We start from the raw sequence: 9,577 nt of genomic DNA, 5'->3' as shown, positions 1-9,577 counted from the left end.
TCCAGACGATTAGCCGTGCTGTGACAGGGCATTTGGATCATTTTCCCGAGAGAAGACCGAAAGTAGCCATTGACAATGGTGATGTATCACATAAAGCCAGCCATGGAAAGGAGTAAGACTGATTGGATGAAGATAGCAGGAAAGCAGAGGTTCAGAGGAACGAAAAGCATCTCTATTCGCTTATCTGAAATTCTCACTAATGATTTACATAAGTATTTCTATCCCTATTTTATTATATTATTTTCGAAAACCCCATTATTATTTTATATCCGCCTAACTGAGATTTACAAGGTGACCATAGCTTGCTTCATACCGACAATCTCCGTGGGATTCGACCCTTACTTACGTAAGGTATTACTTGGACGACCCAGTGCACTTGCTGGTTAGTTGTGCGAAGTTGTGAACCATGGTATTGGCATCATGTTTTTGGCGCCATTACCTGGGAAAGAAAGAGTGATGAATTTTGCATAATTAAAGTGTAATCACAATTTCTGCGCACCAAGTTTTTGGCGCCGTTGCCGGGGATTGTTTGAGTTTGGACAACTGACGGTTCATCTTGTTGCTCAGATTAGGTAATTTTCTTTTTGTTTTATTTTCAAAAAAATTTTCAAAATTCTTTCAAAAATTTTTTCTTGTGTTTTCGAAAAAAAAAATTTATATTCAAAATTTTTAAGAATGAATTCTAGTGTCTCATGAAGCATGTGAAGCCTGGCTGGTTGTAAAGCCATGTCTAAATTTATTTAGACTGAGGCTTGCAATTTGTTATCAAGAGCAAGCTAGTTGTTGCTAATCCACCTGCTGCTGTTCCTGATTTACATGCTGAAGCTTGGCTGGCCATTGGCCATGTCTAGTGTTTTGGACGGGAGCTTTCATTGAAAGCTTGGCTGGCTAGTGAGCCATGTCTAATTCCTGGACTGAAGCTTTAGACTAAGAATTCAAGATTCCTGGAATTCATATTAAAAATTTTGGAATCCTTATTTTCCTTTTTCAATTAATTTTCGAAAAATCCAAAAAAAAATTAGAAAATCATAAAAATCAAAAATATTTTTCTGTTTCTTGTTTGAGTCATGTGTCATGTTATAAGTTTGGTGTCAATTGCATGTGCATCTTGCATTTTTCGAAAACTCTCATGCATTCATAGTGTTCTTTATGATCTTCAAGTTGTTCTTGGTAAGTCTTCTTGTTTGATCTTTGCATTTGCATGTTTTGTGTCTTTTCTTGTTTTTCATATGCATTCTTGAATTCTTAGTGTCTAAGCATTGAAGAATTCTAACTTTGGTGTCTTGCATGTTTTCTTTGCATTAAAAAAAAAATTTTTTTCAAAAATATATTCTTGGTGTTCATCATGATCTTCATAGTGTTCTTGGTGTTCATCTTGACATTCATAGCATTCTTGCATGCATCACATGTTTTGATCTAAAATTCTCATGCATTGCATCATTTTTCTTGTTTTTTTCTCTCATCATTAAAAAAAATTCAAAAATCAAAAAAATATCTTCCCCTTTTTCTCTTAAAATTTCGAAAATTTGGATTGACTTTTTCAAAAAATTTTAAAATTTAGTTGTTTTTATGAGTCAAATCAAATTTTTAATTTAAAAATCTCATCTTTTTCAAAATCTTTTTCAAAAATCAAATCTTTTTCAAATTTCTTAGTTATTTTCGAAAATTCCAAAAATGTTTTTTAAAAATCTTTTTCTTATTTTTTATATCAAATTTTCGAAAATAACAATACCAATTAATGTTTTGATTCAAAAAATTCAAGTTTGTTACTTGCTTGTTAAGAAAGATTCAAACTTTAAGTTCTAGAATCATATCTTGTGATTTCTTGTGAATCAAGTCATTAATTGTGATTTTAAAAATCAAATCTTTTTCAAAACTAATTTCTATCATATCTTTTCAAAAAAAATATCTTCTCATCTTATCTTTTTCAAAAATTTGATTTCAAAATATCTTTTCTAACCTCCTAACTTCTTATCTTTTCAAAATTTGTTTCAACTAACTAACTAACTTTTTGTTTGTTTCTTATCTTTTTCAAAACCACCTAACTAACTCTCTCTCTCTAATTTTCGAAAATATCTTCCCTCTTTTTCAAAAATCTCGTTTTAATTAACTAATTATTTTAATTTTTAAATCTTAATTTTCGAAAATTACTAACATTTTTCAAAAACTATTTTCAAAAATCACTAACTCTTTTTCAAAAATTATTTTCGAAAATTCCTTCTCTCTCATCCCCTTCTATTTATTTATTCATCTACTAACATCTCTTCCTCACACCACCAAAAATCTGAACCCTCTCTTTCTCTGAGTTCAGATTTTTTCTTCTTTTCTTCTACTAACACAAGGACCTCTATACTATGGTATAAAGGATCCATATTATTATTATTATTTTTTCTGTGCCCTCTTCTTTGTCATATGAGCAGGAGCAAGGACAAGAATATTCTTGTTGATGCAGATCCAGAACCTGAAAGGACTCTGAGGAGAAAACTAAGAGAAGCTAAAATACAACAATCCAGAGATAACCTTTCAGAATTTTTCAAACAGGAAGAGGAGATGGCAGCCGAAAATAATAATAATGCAAGGAGAATGCTTGGTGACTTTACTGCACCTAATTCCAATTTACATGGAAGAAGCATCTCCATTCCTGCCATTGGAGCAAACAACTTTGAGCTGAAACCTCAATTAGTTTCTCTGATGCAGCAGAACTACAAGTTTCATGGACTTCCATCTGAAGATCCTTTTCAGTTCTTAACTGAATTCTTGCAGATATGTGATACTGTTAAGACTAATGGAGTAGATCCTGAAGTCTACAGGCTCATGCTTTTACCTTTTGCTGTAAGAGACAGAGCTAGAGTGTGGTTGGACTCTCAACCCAGAGATAGCCTGAACTCTTGGGATAAGCTGGTCACGGCTTTCTTAGCCAAGTTCTTTTCTCCTCAAAAGCTGAGCAAGCTTAGAGTGGATGTTCAGACCTTCAGACAGAAGGAAGGTGAATCCCTCTATGAAGCTTGGGAAAGATACAAGCAGCTGACCAAAAAGTGTCCTTCTGACATGCTTTCAGAATGGACCATCCTGGATATATTCTATGATGGTTTATCTGAGCTATCAAAGATGTCATTGGATACTTCTGCAGGTGGATCCATTCACCTAAAGAAAACGCCTACAGAAGCTTAAGAACTCATTGACATGGTTGCTAATAACCAGTTCATGTACACTTCTGAGAGGAATCCTGTGAATAATGGGATGCCTATGAAGAAGGGAGTTCTTGAAGTTGATACTCTGAATGCCATATTGGCTCAGAACAAAATATTGACTCAGCAAGTCAATATGATCTCTCAGAGTCTGAATAGAATGCAAGCTGCATCCAACGGTACTCAAGAGGCTTCTTATGAAGAAGAAGCTTATGATCCTGAGAACCCTGCAATAGCAGAGGTGAATTACTTAGGTGAACCTTATGGAAACACCAATAACTCATCATGGAGATATCATCCAAATTTCTCATGGAAGGATCAAAAGTCTCAACAAGGCTTTAATAATGGTGGAAGAAACAGGTTTAACAATAATAAACCTTTTCCATCATCCACTCAGCAACAGACAGAGAACTCTGAACAAAATACTTCTAATTTGGCAAACTTAGTCTCTGATCTGTCCAAGGCCACTGTGAGTTTCATGAATGAAACAAGGTCTTCCATTAGAAATTTGGAAGCACAAGTGGGCCAACTGAGTAAGAGGATCACTGAAATCCCTCCTAGTACTCTCCCAAGCAATACAGAAGAGAACCCAAAAGGAGAGTGCAAGGCCATTGACATAAGCACCATGGCCGAACCCAAAGAAGGAGAGGAGGACGTAAATCCCAAGGAGGAAGACCTCCTAGGACATCCAGTGACCAATAAGGAGCTTCCCTCTGAGGAACCAAAGGACTCTGAGGCTCATCTAGAGACCATAGAGATTCCATTGAACCTCCTTATGCCCTTCATGAGCTCTGATGAGTATTCCTCTTCTGAAGAGAATGAGGATGTTACTGAAGAGCAAGCTGCCAAGTTCCTTGGTGCAATCATGAAGCTGAATGCCAAATTATTTGGTATTGATACTTGGGAAGTTGAACCTCCCTTGTTCATCAATGAACTAAGTGATCTGGATCAACTGACATTGCCTCAGAAGAGACAGGATCCTGGAAAGTTCATAATACCTTGTACCATAGGCACCATGATCTTTAAGGCTTTGTGTGACCTTGGTTCAGGAATAAACCTCATGCCCCTCTCTGTAATAGAGAAACTGGGAATCTATGGGGTGCAAGCTGCTAAAATCTCATTAGAGATGGCAGACAATTCAAGAAAACAGGCATATGGACAAGTAGAGGACGTGTTAGTAAAGGTTGAAGGCCTTTACATCCCTGCTGATTTCATAGTCCTGGATATTGGAAAGGAAGAGGATGAATCCATCATCCTAGGAAGACCTTTCCTGGCCACAGCAAGAGCTGTGATTGATGTTGACAGAGGTGAACTAGTCCTTCAATGGAATGAGGACTCCCTTGTGTTTAAAACTCAAGGATCTCCCTCTATAACCATGGAGAGGAAGCATGAAAAGCTTCTCTCAAAGCAGAGTCAACCCAAGGCCCCACAGTCAAACTCTAAGTTTGGTGTTGGGAGGCCACAACCAAACTCTAAGTTTGGTGTTGAACTCCCATATCCAAACTCTAAGTTTGGTGTTGGAGAGTTTCAACAATGCTCTGAACATCTGTGAGACTCCATGAGAGCCCACTGTCAAGCTATTGACATTAAAGAAGCGCTTATTGGGAGGCAACCCAATTTTTATTTATCTAACAATATTTTTCTTAGTTATATGCCTTTATAGGTTCATGATCATGTGAAGTCACAAAATGAATATAAAAATTGAAAACGGAATCAAAAATAGCAGAAGAAAAATCACACCCTGGAGGAGCATCTGCCTGGCGTTCAACGCCAGAACAGAGCATGGTTCTGGCGCTGAACGCCCAAAATGGGCAGCATCCTGGCACTGAACGCCCAGAACAAGCATGGTTCTGGCGTTCAACGCCAGAAATGGCAACAAATGGGCGTTGAACGCCCAAAATGGGCACCAACCTGGCGCTGAACGCCCAGAGTTGTGTGCAAAGGCATTTTACATGCCTAATGGGTGCAGGGATGTAAATCCTTGACACCTCAGGATCTGTGGATCCCACAGGATCATCTCAGGATCTGTGGACCCCACAGGATCCCCACCTACCTCCACTCAACTCTTCTCATCCCTCACCACTCTCTTTCACACAATCCCATAAAAACTCTTTCCCAAAAACCCTTTGATGGGAAAATTTGTGGAACACTGAATCTTCCAAAATACCCAAAACTAACCGGCAAGTGCACCGGGTCGCATCAAGTAATAAAAACTCACGGGAGTGAGGTCGATCCCACAGGGATTGAAGGATTGAGCAATTTTAGTTTAGTGGTTGATTTAGTCAAGCGAATTAAGTTTTGGTTGGGTGATTTGTGATTTGCAGAAATTAAATTGCATGGGAGTAAAGAGAACAGGGAATTAAAGTGCTGAATCTTAAAGAACAAGAAATTAAATAGCAGAAACTTAGAATGCAAGAAATGTAAATTGCGGAATCTTAAAGTGCAAGAAATGTAAACGGCTGGAATTATAAAGGGAATTGGGGAATGGATTTGCAGAATTTAAACAAAGAGAAGTTGAATTGCATTAAACAGAAGAGTAAAAAGGAATTGGGATTGAAGCGGATCTTGAAGCAGTAAAGTAAATGAACATTAAAAGCAAGAAACAAAATGTAAATTGGGAATTTAGATCTCAGGGCCCAGAGACTAGAAAACCAAGTCTAGATCTCAATGCCTTCCTAGATCCAACAAGAACAATTTCAAGGGAATTGTAAATTGCAAGGAAAGTAGATGAGAAGTAAGTAACAGAGGCAGAAATTTAAATTCAGTAAATAAGTAGAGAGATCCAAGGATTAGATTGAAACAGAATTTCTTCAAATCTCCAACCCCAGATCCAAAACAAGTGTAATTGAAATTGAAAGCAATAAAACTAAGAGGAAGAGGAATGAATTCTCCTTCCCCAAGACAAAGAAATTAAAGATCACTCCGAGTAGCTCAAAACCCAAAAGCTCTCTCCCAAAATCACTCAGTAAAAACTCCAAAGGAAAAAGCTCTCCAAAAACTTCAAATCCTAAGCTATTTATACACTTTCTTCCAATGATCATTAAGCATTGAATTGGGCCTTTAGTCTTGATGGAATTGGGTTGATAGTAGCCTCCGTTGATTGCTCTTGGTGTTGGGAAGAAATCCATTAGTGAAACGGGCCATGAGTCATTCACGTTTGAGCCAACGTTTGAGTCAAACGTTGACTCAAACGTTACTTGAGTGAAATTATGCAGCATAGGCCATTTGCTGTCATCCACGTTTGAGCTAACGTTTGAGGTCAAACGTGAGCTCAAACGTGGTTCTTCCCTCTTGCATGCTTCTTGGGGCTAGTTTTGTCCTCTTGTTGTGTTGCCAATTTTTGTGCCCAATAGAGACTATTATATATGGTTGGAAAGCTCTGAATGTCATATTTCTAACCCACTTGGAATCACCTCAATTGGACATCTACAACTCAAGTTATTCTTGTTTGACGTCTGCCCCCTTCATGCTGTTTGGCGCCAACGTTTGACCTCACATTTGAGTCAAACGTTGGCTCAAACGTTGCTGCCTCCAGGGATGCCATTTCTCTTCACTTTGGCGCCAACGTTTGACCTCACGTTTGAGGAAAACGTTGGCGCAAACGTTGCCTTCCCAGGAGCTTCAATTCTCTTCTCTTTTGGAGCCAACGTTTGACCTCACGTTTGAGGCAAACGTTGGCTCAAACGTTGGTTTTTCCCAGGGTTTTCTTCAACTGCTACTCACGTTTGAGTTGACGTTTGAGGCAAACGTTAGCTCAAACGTGAATTCCATTTTCTCAAACCCATTCTTGCAACCTTCTTCCATAATGTTGGCACACCTTTTGTTTCCTTTCTTCACCTACAAGTAATCAAAACAACCAATCAAAGTATCACAAAATTCACAAGGTTTATAAATCAATTAATTATCAACTAAAGTTGGCTTGAACCTCATGATTTTGTATCAATTAAGAGGTGGTTGCTTGAATTAAGGAAACCATGCAATTCCAATTCAAATGGCTAATTTATAATGCAAGAAAGTACATAAAACTAAATGAAAACAAGAGAAAAAGGCTAGTGAAACTAGGCTAAGATGACTTGTCATCACAACACCAAACTTAAAGCTTGCTTGTCCCCAAGCAAGAAAAGAATTATGCTCAAGGTTCTTTCAATTAAGACGGATTGAAGAACAACTTGTAAAGTCCTGTGAGTGAAGTGATTAAGTAACAGTGGGGTGAACTCTAAATTATATGCTCATACAAGGGCTTCAGTGCTTACTAGTCCTCACATATTGGGAGTCTTAGGTCTTAGGATTTTCATCCAAATGGTATCATGGAGATCTCTTTATATGTAGTCACCTTGAAGCAGCTTATAGTTTCTTTGCTTTGGCCTTGACTCTAAGTGTCATGTCTCAAAGCGGCTTTTTAGATAAGCTTTCAATCAATACTCCTAAACCAGTTGGTTTTAAGGTATTAGGTGTTGAAGCACCCCTAAGGATTTACTTGCTCAAGCCTCTTTCTTTGACACAACTCAACCACAAGCATTTTACTAGGCTAACAACTCTTTGAGTCATTGTTTCTTCTTTCTTTTCTGCCTAGTAATTGATGCTCAGAGCCTTGGGCCGTGTTCTTTTTGTCTTTGTATTTTCTTTTCTTTGTTTTGTTTTATTTGCTGCTTCTTGGATCAATAGATTTTTGAGACTCTCCACAATACTTCTTTGAACTTCATGTCCTGCCTATGAGCTCCCATGCAAGTTTTCACAAGCATGCAACCTCAATACATATTCATACAACTAGAACCACCACTTCTCCTAATCTTTTACTTGCCTCAAAATTGTTTAATTCCTCAATTCTTCTTTTCAAAGAACTTTCATGTGATGCAATTTTTGAACATTGAGTGCAAACAAGTTTTGAAGAGAAAAATGTTGTGAATGATCAAGCATCTTGCTTATTGAATTTTAGAAAAGGAACCATGCTAAACAGACAGATAATCAGGGAGACTAAACCACTCTCAATCATAGCAGTGTTTGATGTAAGATAATCACTTAACAATACAACCTTTTGGAGTTCACTTGCTTTCCTTCTTCTCATCATCATCATTGCTGATCTTCACATTCCTCTTTCATCTCTTTGGTTGATGATGCTTAATCCTTCCAAAAGCTTGTATGATGCTCTGCAATGATATTGAAAGTTGCTTGTTCCCCAAGCACTTGAAAAATGGTTAGCATGCATGATTTATTTGTGGGCTTTTTGAACTTACTTTGGTGTGGGAACACCAAACTTAGTACCTTGCCCATGGTTCTTGTTCATCAAACTAACCAGATGTGAAACTCTTTTTCTTTTTCAAAGGCAATTAAACTTAAAACAGCAGAATGGTTAATTAGTTTGTCTAAATGCTTGAAGCTAGCATTATGCAGAGAGTGAGAATGTGTTTTATGATGGGATTTTGGTGGAACACCAAACTTAGAATCCTTCATTCTCCCTTAGATTGTTTTGGTGTGCAACACCAAACTTAGCTTCTTGCAATATAGATAAAACTAATTAACCTTTTTATTGAAATAGATATGAAAAGAAAACTACCTCAGGTTGGGTTGCCTCCCAACAAGCGCTCTTTTATTGTCACTAGCTTGACATCCTCTGTGCTTGCTCAGTTCAAATTTTGAGCTTCCTTCTCCTTGTCCCCTTGTCCTCCTAAGTGAGGCTTTGCTTTGTGATGCTCATCCTGGATGAGTGATTCTTTTCCTTTAGCCCTCTTCTCACTCACTCCTGTGAGATTCTTAGCTAATTGTTCTATTTGCCTCTCAATTCTCCCGAGTGAGGCCTCCTGGTGTTTGCTTATCATCTCTTGATGTGTCATCATTCTCTCTACTAAGATCTCCAGATTGGTGATCCTCTGAGAGTCTTGTGAAATTTGTAAGTTGTGGAGTGTTGGGGGTTGGAAGGGTGGGTAGTGTGGTGGTATGTAGTGATTGTTGTTGGTATGGTGGTGTTTTTGCAGGTTTGGGAAATTGGGGTTGTTGTAGTTGAAGTCCCTTTGTTCCTTATGTGGAGATTCCCTCATTCTTAGATAAGAATGTGGCTTCCATGGTGGAAATTGTGCATTCACTGTAGTAGAATGGAGAAAATCAATTTGTCTAGCTATTGACTCCAATTGTTGCTGAGTTTGTTGATATAGCTATTTGCTTTGATTCATGACTGCCTTCATTCCTTCAAGATTCATTATCTCCTTTTCTGAAGTTGCATTCTGTGGGGTCTCAGATGAGCGCTGATTATTGGCTCTCTTGTCATTGAACTCTGTAGTTCCTTGGATAGTTGCTATTGCGTTGAGTAGGCCATCTGAGAAGTGATCCACCGCTCTTCTTGTTTCTGGGGTTAATCCTTCATAGAACGCTTGGAAATTCGCTTTGTTGCTTGT

General features: G+C 37.9%; 1 non-coding gene across 1 annotated transcript; it reads right to left on the bottom strand.

Annotated features, from left to right (window-relative positions):
- Window positions 1-2,946: 2,946 nt before the first annotated feature.
- Window positions 2,947-3,054, bottom strand: LOC112725588 (small nucleolar RNA R71). Its single transcript, XR_003164686.1, has one exon. It is a non-coding gene; the product is annotated as a small nucleolar RNA R71 (small nucleolar RNA).
- Between the last annotated feature and the right edge of the window lie 6,523 nt (window positions 3,055-9,577).

The sequence above is a fragment of the Arachis hypogaea genome, chromosome 11 (assembly GCF_003086295.3).
Source record: "Arachis hypogaea cultivar Tifrunner chromosome 11, arahy.Tifrunner.gnm2.J5K5, whole genome shotgun sequence".
NCBI classification, from domain to species: domain Eukaryota; kingdom Viridiplantae; phylum Streptophyta; class Magnoliopsida; order Fabales; family Fabaceae; genus Arachis; species Arachis hypogaea.
Note: the sequence above shows the minus strand (reverse complement) of the source record. Positions and strands in the feature narration are given on the sequence as shown.